Source organism: Varroa destructor, unplaced genomic scaffold, assembly GCF_002443255.2.
Source record: "Varroa destructor unplaced genomic scaffold, Vdes_3.0 BEIS01000006.1, whole genome shotgun sequence".
In the NCBI taxonomy this organism is placed as follows: Eukaryota; Metazoa; Arthropoda; class Arachnida; order Mesostigmata; family Varroidae; genus Varroa; species Varroa destructor.
In genome coordinates, this window is record NW_019211459.1 from 12,028,000 (window position 1) to 12,048,152 (window position 20,153).

At 44.1% G+C, this 20,153-nt stretch overlaps 1 protein-coding gene across 3 annotated transcripts in view; it reads left to right on the top strand.

The window, feature by feature from the left end:
* Nucleotides 1-1,354: 1,354 nt before the first annotated feature.
* Nucleotides 1,355-20,153, top strand: part of LOC111252439 (protein tweety-like) — a 53,896-nt gene continuing 35,097 nt past the window's right edge. For 2 of the 3 annotated variants that reach the window (XM_086992319.1, XM_086992320.1), the window contains exon 1: nucleotides 1,355-3,373. The gene's annotated coding sequence lies outside the window, so the exon portion shown is untranslated. Of the gene's footprint in view, nucleotides 3,374-10,927; nucleotides 11,233-20,153 lie in introns of those variants that run through there. The other variant, XM_086992321.1, reaches the window with a different exon arrangement.

A 20,153-nucleotide genomic window follows, 5' to 3' on the forward strand; every position in this document is an offset into this window, starting at 1 on the left:
CCGCACGCCGCAGCAGCACTACTTTCGCCGTCGCCGCTGCCGCCGCCGCTGCCGCCGCCGCCGCTGCTGCCGCTACTGCCACCGCTGGGGACCGTCGACGACGCGTGTCGCTCTTCTACTCACTCAAACTCGACCCGTCACGGTACGTTCTGTGCTGGTAATGCACGGTGCGACGTTGTTTTACTCCTATATATCCTCTTCGGCTAGTTTCTTTAGCTGATTGCATTCCTAGTGGCAGTCGTTTGTAGAAACGCTGCTCAGCGAAAAGGGCTGAGCGAAAAGCGTAGCCAGATAACAAAAAGCCACGATGCTGTGTTACTGTGACACGGCGTGAGTGCGGCCACCAGCCTAATGAACCTGTTTTATTCTCTCTTTTTGTCATCCCTTTCGCCTTTCTCCCACTCTTTCCCTTTTTTTCTTTCTTGCTGCTACTCTTCGTTTAAACTCTGCGTGTGTGTAAGCACAGCCCCGATCCGATGCGGGCCGTTCGGAGAGATCCTGGCGAGTCAGCTTCAGCTGGCCTGGTAACTAAACGAACAAAAAACAAGGCGCAACGCCAGCGAGCCAAAAGCGTTTTTTTTTTTTGTTTTATGCCAAGTGCTTAAGTTGTTAGTTTCCTGGTTTCCACGACGAAACATAGTGTGTCTACTGGCGGATTCAAACCTCGACCAGCACGTGCCCCTGAGTTTAGTAAGCAAACACATCAACCGCTGCGCGATGACCAGGACAACAATGAACACAGCCAGTCCTTAAACGTCAACGGAACACATGAGGGAGGATGGGAGAGCGAGGGGGCGGCGATGAAGCCGCTAAAGGGCGAGGACGCGCCAAGACCAACTCGTAACAGAGAAAAACAGAGAAACAGGGATAAACCACGAGAGCGAGAGACAGGAACGGAGGAGTAGGAATGCTTGGACGTCTGCTGGCTCCGTTGCGGCCTCCGAGCATACGGTGCTGATTGCGCTAAACTAAACGGAATCTGCCGCACTACGTGTGGCTATCCGGAAGCTTCGCTAGAACTGGTCAGCCAAAGGCTGAAGCCGATAAAGCGACACACAGAACGGTCGCAGCGGCCATTTGCCATTGCTGCGCGCCGATCGTAACTCCCCATCCAGTAACAACAACAGCAGCTGCTAACAAAGAATCTCCAATATGGTCCTGCTCTACTCGCGGCTTCAACTGTGCTCTGCTGTACTACCGATCGCCCGACCACTTGCTCGCCTGCCTATCTGTGCCTGCATTGTAGCTGCGGCAACGACGAAGACGACGACGAAAAATAAGAGGAGGAGGAGGAAGAGGAGGAGGAGGAGGAGGAGGAGGAGGAGGAGGACGACGACGACGACGATTGAGAAGTAGCAGCGGCGGCCGCCACCAGCGCCGTTGTTACCCGCTGCCTCGGCCGCTGCCCGCTGCCGATCGCCATCGCCACCACCGGCGAATGAACTAAGTGAGGACTGGCCGAACCTTTATCGGGTGGCTGTTGGGTGAGGAGAGCTTCGCCTCGTCTCTGCCCTGACTAACGCGGTTGGCTGCTCTGCCCTATTGCGCCTGGTGCTTCCGCCGGGAGGAGCGACCGAAGAACAAGCAGCAGCAGCAGCAGTGGGGTGGGTGTGCCTATGCTATGATCGACGGCTGTACTAGTATTATTATGGCTTCCAACATGAGCAGTGGTTTGGCACCATTCGCATGATACTGGATATTGAATCTCGCGGGCGGCTGGTGAGCGAGTAGAAAAGTGGTGCGGCCAACAGGATTTTCAGTTCATCGTCGTCGTTGTCGTCGTCATCAGGTACATCGAAAACGACGACAAGTGACGGCGCTGACGATATTGAAGAAGACGAGAACGACAAAGGAAGCGGCGTTCATTGCGTTTGTGGCGGCTGAGGACGGCTTGTGGCAGCGACAGACAGAACGACAAGGTGCTATTCGTTGTGTATGTAATTATTGTAGTTGTGACTGCGTTTTCCTGTTAAACCGTATTGAGGCGTATTTGATGTTTTCTGAACTCTACTCAATTTACGCTGTGTCCCGCAACTGCTATTAGCGCAACGGTTGCTGCTGCTGCTGCTGCTGCTGTCGTTACACCCAAAGCGGTAGTTGATCAGAGATCAGAGCAGATGAACCCGACTCAGCCTCAATACAAAGGCAGGACAAAGTACAATCAGTGTGTACAACACTCATGGTCACTCGATCCGACGAGACTGCAATCACAGCAGTAATAGCAAAGGCCGTTTGTCTCAGAGCAGTGAACAGAATACAGTGATAAGAATTCGATTGTGCAGATCGGCACGGACGGTTGGATTGGCAATATAAAGGCAAGTGCTCACTGGGACAAAGCACCGACGCATTGTCAAGTTAAAAAATCTCGACCGACCGACCGACGTTCACTGACCGCCGTGTCACTCTCCGTCGAAGGCGTAGATACAGCCGGGAACATCGTAGCATTGACCAAGGTGATAACAGTGTGTCTGAGGAGCAATACTGACTGGAAAATGAATATGAACGTAGTGAGGTAGAAGCACGACCTAGTGAGCTTGTCCGAAAGCGGTCAACGTGAGTGGGACAGTGGAGTTTGAAGGAAGAGGAGATACTCAGGCGGTGACGCCGTCTCCAGGTCTCGTTCCGCCTGGTTGTGTACCTTTTTCGTGAAATCATTATTAAAGGGTGCAGGGTAAATCGTTATTAGTCAGTTACAGGCACGTGAGTAAATTTTTGTCGTTTTTGCGGTCAATAGACTCTGATCGAATTCGCCACTCGATAAAACTCCTTTTTGTACTGATTGCCCTTGGCTCGAATAGTGATAGCGTGGCTTCGGCAATAAAACACCTCCCTCGACCTGTCTTTTTTATCTAGTGTGTAAAAGACCACCTTCTCCGTATAGCGTGCTTTAGGGCAGTCATACGCATTGCCACTACCGCAGTCATTTCCGTTGCCCCGTTTTCGTTCACGAGAGTTCAGAAGTGGACTTAGTCCTTGGCCGCCCCTGATCTTGGGACATCGACGAGGGCGTCGTTTGTCGTGCACCACTAAACATCCAGCGACAGCAGCAGCAGCAGCAGCAGTAGTAGTAGCCAAGGCAAACGAGCAAATGTGCCCTGTGAGCGACTATCTGTCGTACGGTGTGCATCAGTGCGATACCTCGAAGGAAACCAAGGCACCGCTCCACTAAGGAGAACGCAACAGCATCGGCGGGGTAGCCCCACGGGTAGCTGAAGGGGCACCGCCACTTGGATTGACGGACGGACAAACAAACAAATAAGTATCTTATTCGTTTCTGTCACTTGAGGATGTATATAGTGAATCCGCGAAACGAGTAAAGGCTGAGCTCAAGAGCTCGTCGATCTACACCGGATAGCCTGAAGCTTGTTTTCTGGTAAGTGCAGTCATTGAATAAGGCTAATAGAAGGAAGAAACTTCGTAGAATCAACTGTACAGCCAGAACATGTGGCCGCCGAACGCCATAGAAAATAATAACACTGGCAGTGTCCATCTGCGCGAGGGGTAGGTCGTGTTTGTGCGGTAACAAAAAGTAGCAGACACAAAACCAAAGCCGAGCGGGCGATAACCGCTTAGTTAAGTAGCTTGCGAACCGTGCACAATATATTGCCATAAGCGAGGCCGCCATTCATGTGACCCAATGACGGAGTAACGGAGCTGTAGCCACGCCGTTTCAGTCGCAAGGCCCCTTCCACCAACTGCACAGGATGTTTCCTGCGTATGCAGTATGTGGTAATACGTGAATCAACTTTGATTACATTAGTAACGGAAGTGATACTGGGCAACCGAGTGAAAATGGGGATATGTTGTCAATATATAACAGCATAAAATAGAGGTGTCTGAAACTGGGTACTGCTAAAAGTAAAGTGGTACAATGACTAAGCATTTGACGATTATTTCATTTCGGTGCTTCTGGCGAAGAAAAAAGCTGGGGTTCCGGGCTTATAATCACGAGTCTGAGCCCCGGCGTGCAAACTCAGCGATCCTTTGAAACTATTTGAGTTTATAATTCAAGCCCATGGCACAGTTACGTTTGACTAATTTGAGTATCAATGAAAGTATTCCCCTTCCTTACTAAAAAGCAAAAAACTTGAATATTGTTGCAGTCTCTGCTCATAATATGTTAAAAATTCATCTATGCCATATCGTTGGTATTAGTGCCTACTGCAGAAATATCGGTACTAAGCAGTTTCAGTTCTTACAAAAATTAAAGCTTATCATTTTTGTCGTCGGGGAACATCTGGGACTCAAACGGAATTATACTTTCACGTATTCGGGCGTTTGGAAGTTAGCCCGATACACGTCGGCTTCTTGTCACTGCCGGAGAATTAGTCCTTACTTGTAAGAATCAAACCCTTGTCGTTATTACGGAATAATCCTAGTGCTGCAGTGGCAGCAGCAGTCATTAAAGATGCAAGTTTTACGATTCTTCTGGCTACAGATTCCCTTCGTTCTAATATTTGTGTTTGTTCAAACGATAAAGTACTGATGATAGCAGGACCTTACTGGCAAAACTCCACCATCCACGAAGTCCATCACGTAATGGGACACGGCATACATTCGTCAATAACGTTCAGAAGCAAACTATTTTGGCATGCCGTTGTTAGTCTCGGCTTGCGTGGTCGCCTGTGTAGCTGGCGGTCGATTGATAAGCAGTTGCTGTTGTTTGTCGTTGGTAGGACGCCTCTGCTACTGGTCGGAGTAGTACACACAGAGCATTGATTAGCGTCGCACGACCACTGGCGTAGAGGAAAAGTTAGGATTGCCGGACCACGGGAGGCCTGGCGGACCCGCCGACCGACGAAGCAAATGATCCAGGGAGGCGAGATTGCCTCCGCTCCTCTTTCGAAAATGGCGGAGGCACCATCCGACCCGCGAGTGTAGAAATAGCAGCGATCCATGCGCCATGCCCGAGCCGCCGTCGGCCTACGACCGGCATGTGGCTGAAAGCGGAGAGCTGGGAACCGTGCGAAGGGGGTGGCGGATGGCAGACCTGGCAGAGTTTACTAGGTTCATTGCCTGCCAGGTCGTTGGCGCCCGTCCCCACTTGAACGAAGTTACACGTAGGAAGGAACGAATGTCACAAATATTCCCATTTCTAGAGTATAACCGTGGGGAAGTACACTGTTGTTGTATTGAATCGCAGTTCAAATCAGAGCGATTGTATTTTGAAAAAAAAAGGACATTGGTCTATCTTCTTCCAACTACCGTTTAGCAGTAACTAACATAAGGGAAGCCGGAATCCGTAGTGGAGCCCCCCAGCAATGACAGGTACCTAACGAAGTACCTAATATTTACGACTATAGTACATACATATGTGTGTCATTTCATGATAATCGACTATTAAAAGTATTAAAAATATATTGTTCACCGATTTCCTAAACTAAAATTTCTTCAATGAAGCTTTGAATCAAGGTTCACCTTTGTACTGCAAAAAAGAAGAAGATAGGTTAAATCCTTGTACACATACCCGATGTGTATGATCGAAACCGTAACATTGAAATCTTTATTGAGAGAACGCTGAATATATAATAAGCTATATCAGAGCGAAATGTTTAATCTCAACTATATCAAAGCGATCTTCATTTTTGACCACACTTAACAAAACAGAACCGAATACTAGTCGAAGATAAATTTTATGAAGACGTAATCATGTTATTTTTGTTTTTTTTCCAATCTGATTTAACTGGCGAATATTAACCAATCCAATTTTTTATCAAGAAGCCTGATCACTTCAGCGATTTATTTGGACCGGCCATTGCAAAATAAAAATCCGCCTTAAATTTACGCAGTTCACGTACCGGATAAGTGATCATTGTTAGATAGCCATTTCATATCGCCTAGAGAAAATGGTCTCACATGTTCATTGCTCCTTAACCTCCCACACATACCTTTATTCCGGACACAAACTAAATAACCAAATAAATAAACCCCCATATTGCTTGCGAGTACATATAAAGCGCTGGAAGCCGTGAAGTAGCGGCCCCTCCGCGCAATCCGCTGCAATGTTGACGGCCTTCTAGTTGGCAGGGGCCAAAACAGCATGCCACTTTCTATCATAATTGTACGGCAAATGTACATAGGTGTTTTTTTTGCATTAAACATCTTGTTGAAAACGGACGCATACATTACGTTAGAAGTAGCAAGCAAAGCATAACATCGATTCGTTAGAACGATCTGTCGCTGCTGACAGCTCTAGCAACACAGAGAACGTACGCTCAAAAAGAAGGACAACATTGACAAAAGAAGAACACGCCAACCATTCCGGTCTGGTGCCACTGCCATCAGCGTTGCGTTAATAAGAAAATTAGTCCCACTTTGAAAAAGAGCTTTTCTCTGAGCGGCAGAAAATTCTGAAGCAGGACACTGCGCTTTGGCCTTGCCTCTAACCAGACAGTCATTCAAATAGCCGATCTAACGGCCAAGGTATTATCGAGTCATTGCACAGCACCAACGTAACGGCTTTTATCTTCTCTTTGTTAGGTAACTACTGTATAAACATGACAATGACGTTTCTATATCTCTGTCGGTACAATGTCTGCATACGAAGTAGAATGAACCGATAGTAACAACTGTGGTGGGGTATAATTGATGAACACATATTTGTCCAATCTGTTTGTGGTTGATCTACGTGTACTTGGATAGTGAGATGTGTTCGATGAGGATGAAGTTCTTTTTACTTTTCTCGGTGGAACCTACGTTGGATTGGCGATGCTTTCCTTAAAGTTAGAAGAAGCACACAGATCAATTTACGTAGCGTCTGCCTTCAAGGGTATTTGTTTGTCGTAAAATTACATAGTAGCGTATATGTTCGGCGCAACCATTACTGGGTAACCTTGCATATGAGCGTATGTTCCATTCCATAGTTACTTGAGACGTACATTCTACATGGTAAAGATTACACTCCAATGTCATCAGGGGCTATAAAAAAACATATCTCAATTATAAGACAAACGGGCGGGCACAAGCCGATAGCGACGCGGGATATCGGACGCATTTACGACATGCGCTAGAAGGCGCCTCTCGTGTTTTTAGCTGACCACGAGTGATTCAAGCTTTCAGAGATATCGGCGGGGGTGCTTATGGAGGGGCCCCTCCATTTTGAGGCGACATGCGTTGGAAGCTGCATCTGCATCACGGCGGCAGACAGCCTCCTCGAGATACTTTCTACATTTGTGCATACGTATTCATCAGAGGCGCTATTGAAAAAAGTGTGATACACGTGTTAACGACAACGCCGATGACGACGGTGATGACAATGCAGTTAACTGAGATGAGCGAAAGCAAAAACTAGTAAAAGTTTGAAGATTCATTTGTAAATTTATTTATTTATATTTAAAAAAAACAGATAGCTTTGCTGCTAAGTTATCCCAATTGTCGTGCATCCATAGTCTAACAGCAGGCAGTGTCAAGCGCCGTTTGTTGCGAACGAGTCATTGTCGTGATCAACAATACGATACTTTGACGCTCCATCGTCGAGGCCAATCGCTCCCGCTCATAATCACTATTTATACTCGTCTCTGGGATCAGCCGTGTACAAGTTAAGGTTGTGCTGCGTTTCGAGTATTGGCTACTGACGATGAGGTCTGAACGGGGGCGGAAAACGTTGACACTATTCGATGGTATCGTTATTTTTAGCCACAACCGTTCTGGGCCGATACGGATAATCGAGCCATGAACGCGCTGACCGCTTGCTTCTGTTACGCCTAAAGGTGGTTAAGATTTGCTTTTCTGTTTGCTCGTATATCCGTTCAACTGTAGAAAGGTCGCTGAAAGTTTAATTGACTACTGTTACGCCTTAGTGCTGATTTCAAGATTTCAGGAGTGGCCTGACCGTCTGCACATCGATACGGCGCTCTTATCGAGAGAAATGCCATGGAGTAAACAGAACTATAAATAATTAGGTTTGTACCGACGCCAACTCAGGTTTCTGTGCATAGTTATAGGCGAGTGAATACTGACATTCTGTGTTATTTGGCTGATCTCAACTGATACACATACATACGCGGACAGTGTATACGTAGATAAGAGATGCATGTGACATGTAGCTGAGGTCATGCAATTGTTTTACAATTTTAACATTATGATGAATAGTCTTGCGCCCTAAAAAGGGTTCTTTCTAGTTCTGCGTATACCAATTTTCTGAATATAATAAAAGAAAATTATCTATGTGATGCTTCGGAAGCATATGGCAGAAAGCATATGGCTATGTAGTGCGACTTACACTATAGGTTTTTTCTTTACAACAAAGCTTCGACCCTTCTAGTTTTCTGATTTTCTCACATCTTGCCCCAGCTTTACGTAACAATGAGGAACGGATTGTAGCTAAGGGTCTTCATCAATAACTCCGTTTCCCAACGCGTCCATGGGAAAACTAACTTTTCCGTTTTCTTTTTCAAGTGTGAAAGGCTGCGCTGGTTGTGTTTGGACATTCGTGTTCGCTAATTATGATCAGCATAAGAGATACAGATTCATTTTGAAACTGCTACCAAATGATGATGGTCACCTGGATCAGACATGCGTATATAGTATGCTAATGGTAGTAACGTTCAATGTTAAAATTTGCCGATTCGTTAAGCGGAGCCTTACCGGCGCCTGTTTTGCGCAGTGGCTAAGTTCATTGCTTCGCCAGCTCCTATTGATCGCATTCAGAAGGACTACTGCGGTCTTAGTGCCCAAGTGAGTGTCGATGTTTCTCCGCACAGGAGATATACTGTTGTTAGTGGCTGATCTGGATTGCCTGGAAGTGTCCGTATCCGTTTGTGTTTAGAAGATTTAGGAATACTTATTACTTCAACACCTCTACCGAGCCCGCGGCAGAGTAACCATAATTTTTTGCCGGGGACAATTACGGTTGTCAGTCGACTACAGTGCGTAAGGGGAAAAGGTAGCGTCTACAATCTGCAGCCTATCTTCTTCAAGGAAAAGCCAGTGTATTTACCTGAACAATTGGTGTGTACAGCATATCCTTATGGCTTTTCATCGCATGCAGTGGGCCCTATCGTGCAAAGTTCAGCTGTGCGACAAAATGCTGATTGTAGTTGATCATTGATGGAAATGCTCATATCACTGCTGGGGTTTAGCAGTCCAGTATCTGGATGGTCAGTCAAAGCCAGATTCATTCACGCATCGTAAATGTGCTTCCTCATCGTCCATATTGGATGAAGCACGTATATATAAGGATCGTACAATGCGCTGAAAAAGATAGTTTTGTCTAGTGCCAATTGAAAGTACCCGTATCAGGGTTGGTTCTCTGAAAAACTCTTATTACTACAAACAAATCTGTAAAAGTTCGTGGTTAGTTAAAGCCTGTTACTTCATTCGCGAACACGTGCAACGAAAACGACAGACAAGCTGAGAGTAACTTTTCAATGCACCAATGACGACTCGTCTATTGACCCTCTGCAGCATGACACTGCTGTCACCGCAGCAGTAATGGCTCTGAACGATTGGGGACTTGTTTTGTTTTCGAATTCGCAGTCTCACGGGCTAAGCGCTTATATCTTCCATTTTCCAACTTTCCTCATAATGCGAGAGCTTGCAAAAAGCTGATAGAATAATAAGCGATTGAAAAAAAATGTAGACTTCTTGGGGGGAATTTTGTTCGCTTTTGCTTAGAGACGCTCACAGATTTCCCACAGACTACCACACATCTACTTTTAGCTATTGTTGGCTGTAATTGTTTACATACAACTGTCGCTATCTGTTTACGTATGTAACCTAGAATCTAAAAATACAACGGAGCTTATAAAGAACGAAAACAAAAGGGTCGACTAATCTCGTTTTCACAACAATGAGCCGGAAAAAAATCGTTTACACTACTTAAAGGACCAGTTAGGACAGTAACAAAGAAAAGAAGCTAGCAAAGTTAGTTGACAACTAGATGAATCCGTTGTATTGAGCTCTTTGTCCCCGATAAATCCGGTGTCGAAAATGATGAACCACCGCACGACGTCACTAGTTGACGGCCATTTGTGGACACTGTAGTAGAAGGCAACTGATTGTCAGGAAGGGGAAAGACCCCAGGCGGTGCCGGTGCTGAAGATAGCCAGGCTGTGGTTGCAGACTGTGCTTCATTCGTTGTCTGTTTATGGTGATGATTCGTACGAACGGCAAGATCGACAGCTCAAGTCACTGTGCGTCAATAGCCGTATTGGCTTGACTCGGTCGGGTCAGAAGCTGAGTGCCGCTTCTAGGTCAATGTAGCGACAGACCTGGACAGAGTTAGATGAAGCCGACTAGTACGAGTAATGCCTTTGAGCTGTTCATATTGGGGGGTAGATATCGGAGCTAATAACAACGACAGTAGCTATAGCGATGGCACAGAAAGCAGCAGTAGTGACTACAGGGAAAACACGCTAGGGAAACACTAGATAAACAAATACACCGCAAATACAAACGTACATGTGGCAATGCATGGCTTTCTAAACTCCAATGGCGGTTATTGATATCATTGAGAAACATGAATGTGGCCAAAGGAAACACGATGTTCAATTTTGCTGATTAAATATTTGCTTCGTAATATGGTATATTGATTGTGTGTGTGACGATCAAAGTATAATAACAGTGCCACACTAGATAAACGTTCAAGGTTCGCGATCCTGATGATGAAGTAATAGTTTGAGGTATTACCTGTTTAAATTAGCTGGCTAGCCTATAGGTGTGTCTGATGCAACAGCTTTACCTCGGCCTTCGGCGGACATTTCAATGGAATGCAAATCGGTCGTCTGCCCTCGCAGAGCGTCATACGGAATAAAATCGAAAGCAGACTTCACTTTTGGACCTCACCCGGCTACATATATATATATATATATATATATTGGACGAAAAATAGTAAATAGCTTAGTCGATATCCACGTAATAATGACTCGTGATTTTACAAAAAAAAAAAAAACTTTTTACTGACGTTTTTCGTCAGCTGTAATTTCCCGAACGCAATAAAGAATGTAGCGTTATCATCGGAAAGACAACTGAGTACGAGCGTTTCGTCGTGTGAGGACTTTTGAAACAAACTCGTTCTTCCGATTTTGTTGAGCCTGCTGATAAGTAAAGCTAGGCACGGCCAAACAGCGTATCCTTTGATAAGATGGAGCCTTTAGTGTCTGAAAAGGTAAAGAAAGAAGTGCGTTTTGATAGAGAACCAGGCAAGTCAAATCACGTCAACAAGATGAAGACCCTCTGCCGACAATCGCAAGCTTTCAACCTCGCCAGATCGGAATATATGGTCGTGATAAGGTTCGTCTGATTTAGTTATTTACGATTTTTGATTCTGGAGACTTGCCCAAACAGTGATGTGTTTGCTCAACCAAAAGCAAGCCCAGCTCATCGAAAGGTAAACCTTCCCCTACATACACTAGGCTAAGTAACTTGCAAAAAATAACTACCAAATACCAAGTACTTCTTCCGTCAAACGTAAGTTAAGGGTGACAGCATAATGTCGGTATAATACATGGTATATCGTTTTAGGGCAGATTACCTTCTCTTAGTTGATTTGATCATTATTATACAATACATTAAACAAGTAGCAAGATATCCTCGGTTCGAAACAGAACAGCTAATGAGAAGCGGCGCACTTTCGTCGCGATCTTTGGACTAAGACTACAATTTACCGGCAGCTGGCTAAAACAAGACTTTCTATCGTTACCTTTGTCTCTATATTAGCAGTAAAAGTAGTAGTAATGATGATGCTTCCACTCCTGACAACTTTCAACGGCAGACTTTCCTCGTTGTCCGAGGAGTCTTCTCTCCCGGAGAAGCTTCATTCGCATAAGCAGCGAATTACAATAACTGCTACTGCAGCAAAATCAGCACTGCACAAGTGGTCAGAAGTTGGATGACTGGCTTCTGCCATTTTTTTTTTGCTGTTAGTAAAGGTCGAAGCGTGAAAAAAGTTGACAGAGATTCTCTGTGACTAAAGAAAATGTATATACAAGTGGCTTCCTTTGAAAAAATGAGCTGGAGGTCAGTTCACAAATGGAAGATGGAGGGCTGACTGGGGTAGAATGGACTAGATAGGTCTGCTCCGTTTCTTGGAAGTTCTTTCCCTCCCCTTCTCTCTCTTTCTCTTATTATACGGGGGTAAGAAGACGGTATATGCACCTCAACGCTGTCGTTGTTGTTGTTGTTTCGGGAAGAAGAGATTACCAGAAATGGGTTGATGCCAAAATGGGAACCGCCTACAACATACATTCAAAGAAAAGTCTTCTCCATAGGTGTTTAGAAAGATGCTGAGATTTTTGATAGGTTAGTGTAACAAAGCACAAGCACATGACGTTGCAAAAAGTTTGGTCGGGAAACAAATGCAAAAAAAAAATAGGAACATTATGGTGCATAACGTATGTACCATAATACAGCCTTGAGTAAGTACCAGGCGTCACCTGTATGAATTTCCTATACTTACTATCGAGTCATGGCCCGTACTGATTAATATTGGATAACATGCTGATTGATAGCGGCAAATCACGTAGAATTCAAGCTTCTTTTGGCATGGCACGATACAGGTCGAAGTGAAATACATGCCTAGATACGTAAGGACAAAGAATGAACACAGGCTACGGCTATATTAGGAGGGCAGGAAATAAGAATGGAATAGAAATGTGGGTTAACTAACACAGCCTGCAGTTCCATAGAAACACAATTTCCCCAGAAAGGGATCCGCAAGATCAAGTCTATCTCATTTGGACTACTGCAACCGCCAAGGTTAACGGCCTGCTTCGTATGTGGCCGTGAGTATGTGCCTACATGACCTCGGGCACCATCCATATAGGTAAAAAGTACTATATGCCCAATAAGATCGGCACCTTATCAGTAGCCGTTACGGAAAGTTTTGTGTTTCATTATGAAGCAAGTGTTTATTGCCGCGCAAAGCCTTGCTTTGTTTACCTTGAGCTAGATAAACAATGTGAAGTCTCGGAACCATAGGATGGCTGCACACAGCCACCTTCCTAATGCTACTGTTTTTATTCATGACTCTGTTACCAGCCAACGCGTTGCTATGGCTACTTAGCGGCAGGGATTTGCTGTTTCTACAAGTGTCGATGCTACTATTGCATTCATAAGAAATGATAGTTTCACCGGTTCAAATAACCACATAATAATGATTTTCCCCATTAATAGTATGATTTTCTTTACCGAACTCGGTCATAGATGTTGATTGTGGATTGGTGAAGATTTACCGTAGCTTACTAGTTGTATGGCGGCCGGCTAGGATTCATTGGTCAAGTGGACACCGGATTTCCATTGGACATTAGTAGCAGACTGCCGGTAGAACATTGCTACGCTGGCTGTAGATATTATCAGCGATTTGCTTCTGTCTTATAAAGACGGCACAGCTAGAAGTAGCGATTCGAGAATCAGGAAACTCTGAGGCTTCAGGTTAGACGTTTCGCTATCAGGAAAAGCCGGAAACTAAAGAGTTTTGCTCTTTCTACACAGTATGGCGGAATATTAGTTAAACAGTACAGAAATTTGCCAGGTGAATAATGGTGGGACCTTTCAGTGCCTCTCTAGTTAATAGATGCCTAATTGTAGTTATTTAACGCAGTGGATTCTGGTCCAAGCGAATTGAAAGATAGTCGGATAGCATGGTACTGTGCCTACGTATAGTTACGACGGCTATTTCGTGATACTCATTTTGCGTTATGTTTCGGGTCTCACCCATCACAAGAGCGGTCCGCATATGTCGATATCACGCCAATATTATTGGAAATACTGACGGTTCAATATTGTAGCCTTTCCTCTAGCTAAGCGATGTTCACTAGGCCAGTTTGGGGGCCGTAAGTGGTTGCTGATCACTCTAAAGGAGAGTGTTTTTAATAGGGTCATGGCATTTCGTATTGTATTTCGATGAGATGCGCAAGAAAGATTAAAAAGTGTTAAAAGTGTCACAGAAAATATTACGGCCTATTCTGTAGCCCGTATGGCGGTCATCTGCTGTATAGGCGTCAGAAAGATATCTGAGCACATTCGAATCTTGTTTAGGCATTTCGTTCAGCTCTGATGTAGCGGCGATAGCATTGGTTAATCTTACAAATCGGAAGAGTTTATTGAAACGCGAATTCATATATTTCCGAGGCGATCGCTATGAAAACTGATCGTTTTTTCTTGTTATAAACAGAGTTATTGGAGGTTAGGTAATCACTCCAAACCCTCCTACACAGTGGTATGTTTGCTATTTAACGTTAAACGTATGACCTGCGATTTCTCCAGCAGTGGCAGAAATTGGACGATCGTCCTCATGTATGGGCTTTAAGAAATCATCTTACTAGTTTATTTTCTTTTTCTTTGAAAGTACTGCTGTGCTTTACAGCAAAACTAATCCGTCCATAGAACATTCTACTAATTTGTCCTCCTTGAACAAGCTCAACCATTTGTTTTTGCTGAATTTTTGTCTAAACCATTCACTCAATGTCAAAACATCGAGGCACGAGCCACTTCCGATCCCGCCGTCTAGAACTTTTTTATTCGTCCGCATTCAACGCTGAAACAGAACTCCGTCAGTGCTTCAGTGAAGGAGCCTTCGCAGCGGAAGCAGTAGCAGCAGCAGCATGATCAGAGTGCAAAGCGATGATACCATTTTTCAGTTTGGCCGTCGTTCCTGCAAGGGAAACGACGGACGTTTCAGAAACGAGAATTGTAACCAATGACAAACAACGTTAGCCAGACAAGGGCACTCGCAGCAGCCGTCGCACAATGACGACTGGAGCGCCGAAGCACCAGGGTATTATTGCGTATACTTAGCTATGCGATATAAAGAGGGGTATAATTAACATATTCGAAATTGATTCCGTTGACATCGCGTAGGATGGGGACTTCGATCGACTGATTCGCTATGCAAATTATGGATGCACATATGGTACTTGTCTATCGCTAACTGAGAAGGACTGTCGGGAAAGGGTGTGCAAGGATAAACGCCGGTGAGGTAATCTTCGTTTTGGATCATACTAATTCGGCGTTCGATCTTCGAAACGTTAAACCTGTTGCAACTCATGCATACGAAACCCACCGCTGAATAGTTCTCTTACCGTTGTTTTATTGCGGGACTGGTGGCGCATTGTCGCAGTCCGCCAATTCCAGCTACAGGCTCCGTAGTGTTATCTTATCTGTGTGTACGAAACTTTCGGGTATTATCTTACGCGAGAAATTAACAACTAATACGACGCTACACATTAATTGAGCGAGCACTAGTAAACTAAAAAAGTGAAACAAATAAACCTCGGATTTATTGCAAAATAAAAGCATGGCTGGTGGGCTCAAACGGGTGCAACGGTTTTATAGGTAAGACGCCCAACGACATGAATTTGCCATGAATTCGGAACCAGGTTGCGCATGGAATCGCACACCTTCGAAGATGAGTTTTTTTTTCATTAACGAACAGGTTTTTCCACAATTCACATTAGCTTTAACAGTACAGACTTCTGACAAAGATATAACTTATAATATACGAGTTCGTGAACATGCATTTGCTAATCAGCAATGAGACGAAACAGGATTGGTCTCCGGCCTTAAAAAACAACTAATCGATTACGCTTGATAGTAATTATGCAGTAGTCTTTGATAGTTCCTAGGCTGCTTCTGCTGTATCTTCGGGCTTTCAACGATTGGGACACGAACATTCAATTGCGTTTGCTCGTTAGCTCATGTCCATCATGCTAAGCACTATAATATAAAGTCTACGAATAAAATGCTTATAGAAAATCGGCTGATTAGGCGATCCATTTCAGGGACCCTTGTCTCTTATGTTTGTATGCTGAACGCTGCAGCCATTATTAGACAAACAAAGCCTATTCAGTAATTTGATTTAGTCTGGAACATAGCCATTGATTACTGTTTCTATACGTAGGCTCTGTGGGATTAAGCTCCTCGTCTTTCATCCCATAATCGCTTCTTTTAAAATGCCTCAGCATGTGACGGCTGTATAGGAACACCAGCAATGGCAGCAAAACTGGTGCGACGCCTTAGATGATCCGTTTTTCTGTGGTCGGCAGATATCCACGAATCGTCGAATGATCTGGCCGAAAGGGGTTCGCGTCCTCCACAGTGGCTTACCACCTGCGAGGTGCTTCATGCATGACGAGCTAATATCCTTTACTCTAGACCCCATCGATGCTCGTCTCGTGCCGTTTGGAAATTCCAGTACTGTTTGTTTTGTACACTACGTTGTGATGTATATAATGTACGTATATACAACGTACATACTCAAAGGGGGACCACTCAATGCACGGGAGGGTAGTATGGTTGAGAAGTTGGTCAAACTTGTAGAAACGAACAAGGCTATGCTTATAATTCGTTCTCTGCTTTAGTTACGCAAATAATTTCGTCGATTCCAATGTGCTTAGTTTGGTTTGAAACTACCGGAAGCAGGCTGTATTAGGTTAGTGATATAACCCATAAATATGTTTTAGGTTTCCTTCGGTGTCCACCAATCCCCTTATGGCTAAGAAGTGAGCTAGTAAAATTATGAGCAGACGAATTCAATGGCTATTAAACGTTGTTGCCGTTACACGACTGAACGCTTGACAGAACAACTAAAGGGTCAGTTTAAAGAGTTGGAGTCTACCAATAACCGTCGGGTATATTTTTGCAGAATAGGATTTGGCGTTATCTCAAATAAAATTTAGCTGAAAATAGTGAGGGTGCATTGATTTTATCATGTACTTCAAGGAAGAACAATCTTCATTCGTGCATATATAACGTATTTTAGACGTCACTTAGCGGAGCCTAACATAGAGAAAAGCAGGACAAGAGTCCCTTTTCAATTTCGTGTTTTCAGGTCGTCGAGCAGTAATGTGGCTTTTCATCACTTTGACGGAACAGTTTTAAGACCATAGAGTGTGAAAGGGTTACTGACAGGTCTACTTAAAAATGAGCTCGCCATATCCCAGGTGCAATGCCGTTTGCATAGCTCAGGTACAATGTGCTTAAAATACCTTCTACGAATGACCTAAAGTCTCTATAAATACTAAACATTAATTGAATTGCCTTAGATTAAATTGAGCGCGCTGGGCGGAGGCCGCGTCTTCTACAGCCGACGTCAGGCCAACAAGCAGTCTCTAAGATAATTATCTCTAAGCGGCCTTGATCCCGAACCGGAAAACAGCAAGTTGTTAGATAAGAAGGCAGACCGATCGGAGCTATTGAGTAGATGCTGGGCAGGGCAACGGGAAAGCACATTTAAGTTGTTTTTAAAACGGAATTAATTAATTTTATTGCGTTGTTGTTTGACGAAGTCTAATGAGTGGCCCGTTCTTTTAAACGATATAGATACTTCATGCTCTATGGCTTCTTCATAAAAGCTCCGTACAAATATTAAGCCTAAAGATCCTAATAATGGCTTAAAAATTGTAAGTTACGTACAGTTACTGCGACATTGGTTGGAGTGATCAACTATTATTCTGTCCCGCTTGGCTGCTATTCTTAATTTCGCTCTAAGTACTGTTGATGTTATCACTGCTGGAGCCAGTATAAACCAGCTTCCATAATTGGCAGGAAATACAAAGCCAATAATCTCCAACTGCTGAATATAATCCGATTCCTATTAGACCAATTATAAGCCTAAGTCTCCTAAATAATATCACGAAAAGTGGCACAAAATCTACAGCGGATATGAACAAGTATCAGTACCATAGAGACTAGTAGTATGAGTAACAGATAAAATCATGACAACCGTTGGTCACCTTATTCGAACACTTATTAAGGCTACACCAAATATACGACCTACTTTCCGATTTACCTGGGTGCCACCAGTACAATTGTAATTAAGTTAGAACATTAAAGATCAACGAGTACCATCGCTCAAGACGTAATGGGCGCCTACTTTTTGACCTTATGATCGTCGTGAGAGTAACTTTGGCAGTAAATGACTGCAAAAATGCATAGCAGGAATAAAAGAAAAGCTCAAAAAGCATACACGTTTCGTAAGCCTGCGCAACGACAGAAGGCACGAGCTACCCTCTGAACAAAGCAGAATGTTCAAATCCGGCTGGTTGAAACTTGCGAGTATCGCGACGCAAGTTGATAGGCGTTCCCTGTTGAATTTGCTAAAACAAAGTTGCGATATCTGCAAGGTTTCTATCAGGGCATGTCAAGTCTGAAGCGCAATGTTGGCCTGTTTCTATGCGTTGCTGAATTAGATAAACGGAGCTCCTTGTCGCTACCCTGAACGAAACTATTCTAGTTCCACATTATTGAGTCTTAAGCTAGCTATATGTGGTTTGCATCGTGCAGCAGATTAATAGGAGCGCTGATTTCCTACGACATTAAACCACGCAGCCTCGAAACCATAGAACAATAACCATTACGGCCTTATAGTGTAATAGAAGTATTTCATGGAAAAGTCCCTTCCACCGCTTAGCGCCGTCAGGCCAGCGACACAGTGAAAAGATCTTTCCTATTTTCCATGGTTGATAGCTCCGAAACCAGTCTATTCAAGAACCTGAAAAACGAAGATCCTCTAAAGAACTTACTTCTATCGTTTGCTTATGTGTTCACGTCAACGGCGAGCGAGTTAGTCCAGGGCACGATATGTAATGGTTGGGCGGATGAATCTGTATATGTATATTTACATACATATGGATATGTTTGTAAAGAATGATGATGAAAAAACACAGGACTTATTCGTCCTTATATGGTAGACCTTTTACTCAAATCCAACTATAACCTCACCATTTGCGACTATCGATGCGCTACACTTTCATATAAATTGAATTTCCGTCAGAGATGCGTGGCAGTGTCCATACAGAAGAATATATCGCGAACAAGTATTACTAAAATGTCTACTCCAATATTATGCAAAAAGACAAAAAGCGTCTATACAATATTCTTTTGCCGTACAGCAAAAAGGCATCTAACTACTAGCCCAAGTATTTATTTCAGTGAATTAATTTACAAATTATATTCCATTCTCGTTTAAGTCTAAACGTATATGCGGGTATATTTACGTATACAGTATTATATGTCATCTGTTACTCCCGTTTCTCTTTTGAACTACGTTCTGCTACTTTAGCTATAGAACTGTTCGTTTCGGGCCTCCCGGTATGGAGGCCAGTGGTTTGTGTTTTTGTGAGGTGCGCACGTCCATATAATTAGTGGTACATACTGCTCATAAGACTATCATCAAACTAAAAGAGTGACGAAGTGAACTATGGTCCAAGATGGATGGATGGATGCTGCCATAAGATACTGCACGGCTGGCCTTCATTTCCTGATGCGCGGTATTGCTTTTCAATACGATGACTACTAAGGGACGAAAAATATGGGTAAAAGAGAATAAGGGTTTGTGAATTTTGGTCGATTCATATTGTCGAGGGCGTATCTGTGTAACATTTACACGGTCGATTGTCTTTGGATGGCGGTCGTACCAAGCGATGCACGTTACATCTAGCTAGTGCATGAGACCAGACGTGACCTTGGACGACGCACATCTACCCGAAAGGCAGGAACGAAGAGAAAAGGAGAAAGGAAGAGAGTGTAAGGTGAAATTAGAAAGCTCCTCTAGCAATTGTTGAAGCTTCTTTGCTCGCTGTCAGTTTTATTGGGCTACAAAACGACAGATGGTAACGGCTTAGTGCAACAGAAGCTCATGACACCATTACTTACGATTATGTTTAGAGTATACGTAATCGTTATTACACTCAATGATTTGCAATATTTCGTACCCTGTTTTAACCAGAGGAATCATCAGGGCCTTTTTGGTGTTTTTTTTTCACACATCCGCATCCCAGCTTTGCCACCAGGCGTTTCACGTTCAGCTCCGCTACGGGGGATGGGTCCCTAAAACCGTCATCAAACCGGTCGCTTCGGTCTGGCGAAGTTTTTGGATCAGTTTTTCTACGAAGCCCTTGCCAATACCTTTTCAAAGTTCATGTCTAGATTCAGGCTTGAATCGGACGTCGAGAAGCAATCCTTGCGGTGCACTTGTCGCTTGCGCGGGCCACAACAGTGACGTGTCATCTCCAACATACGGAATGTCAGAAATGATTGGGCGCGGGGTGAAAAAACCTCCCTCGATGTGGCGCGGTCAAGTGCAAGGACGCAGAAAATACAGCTTGTTACAAGAAATGTATTTCCGTTTCCGGTGGTAGATCTATAAAACTTCCAAGCAGGCTGGTTAATAGCTCGCTGCCAGAAGCCGAGCTTTCTCGTTGTAGCAACATATA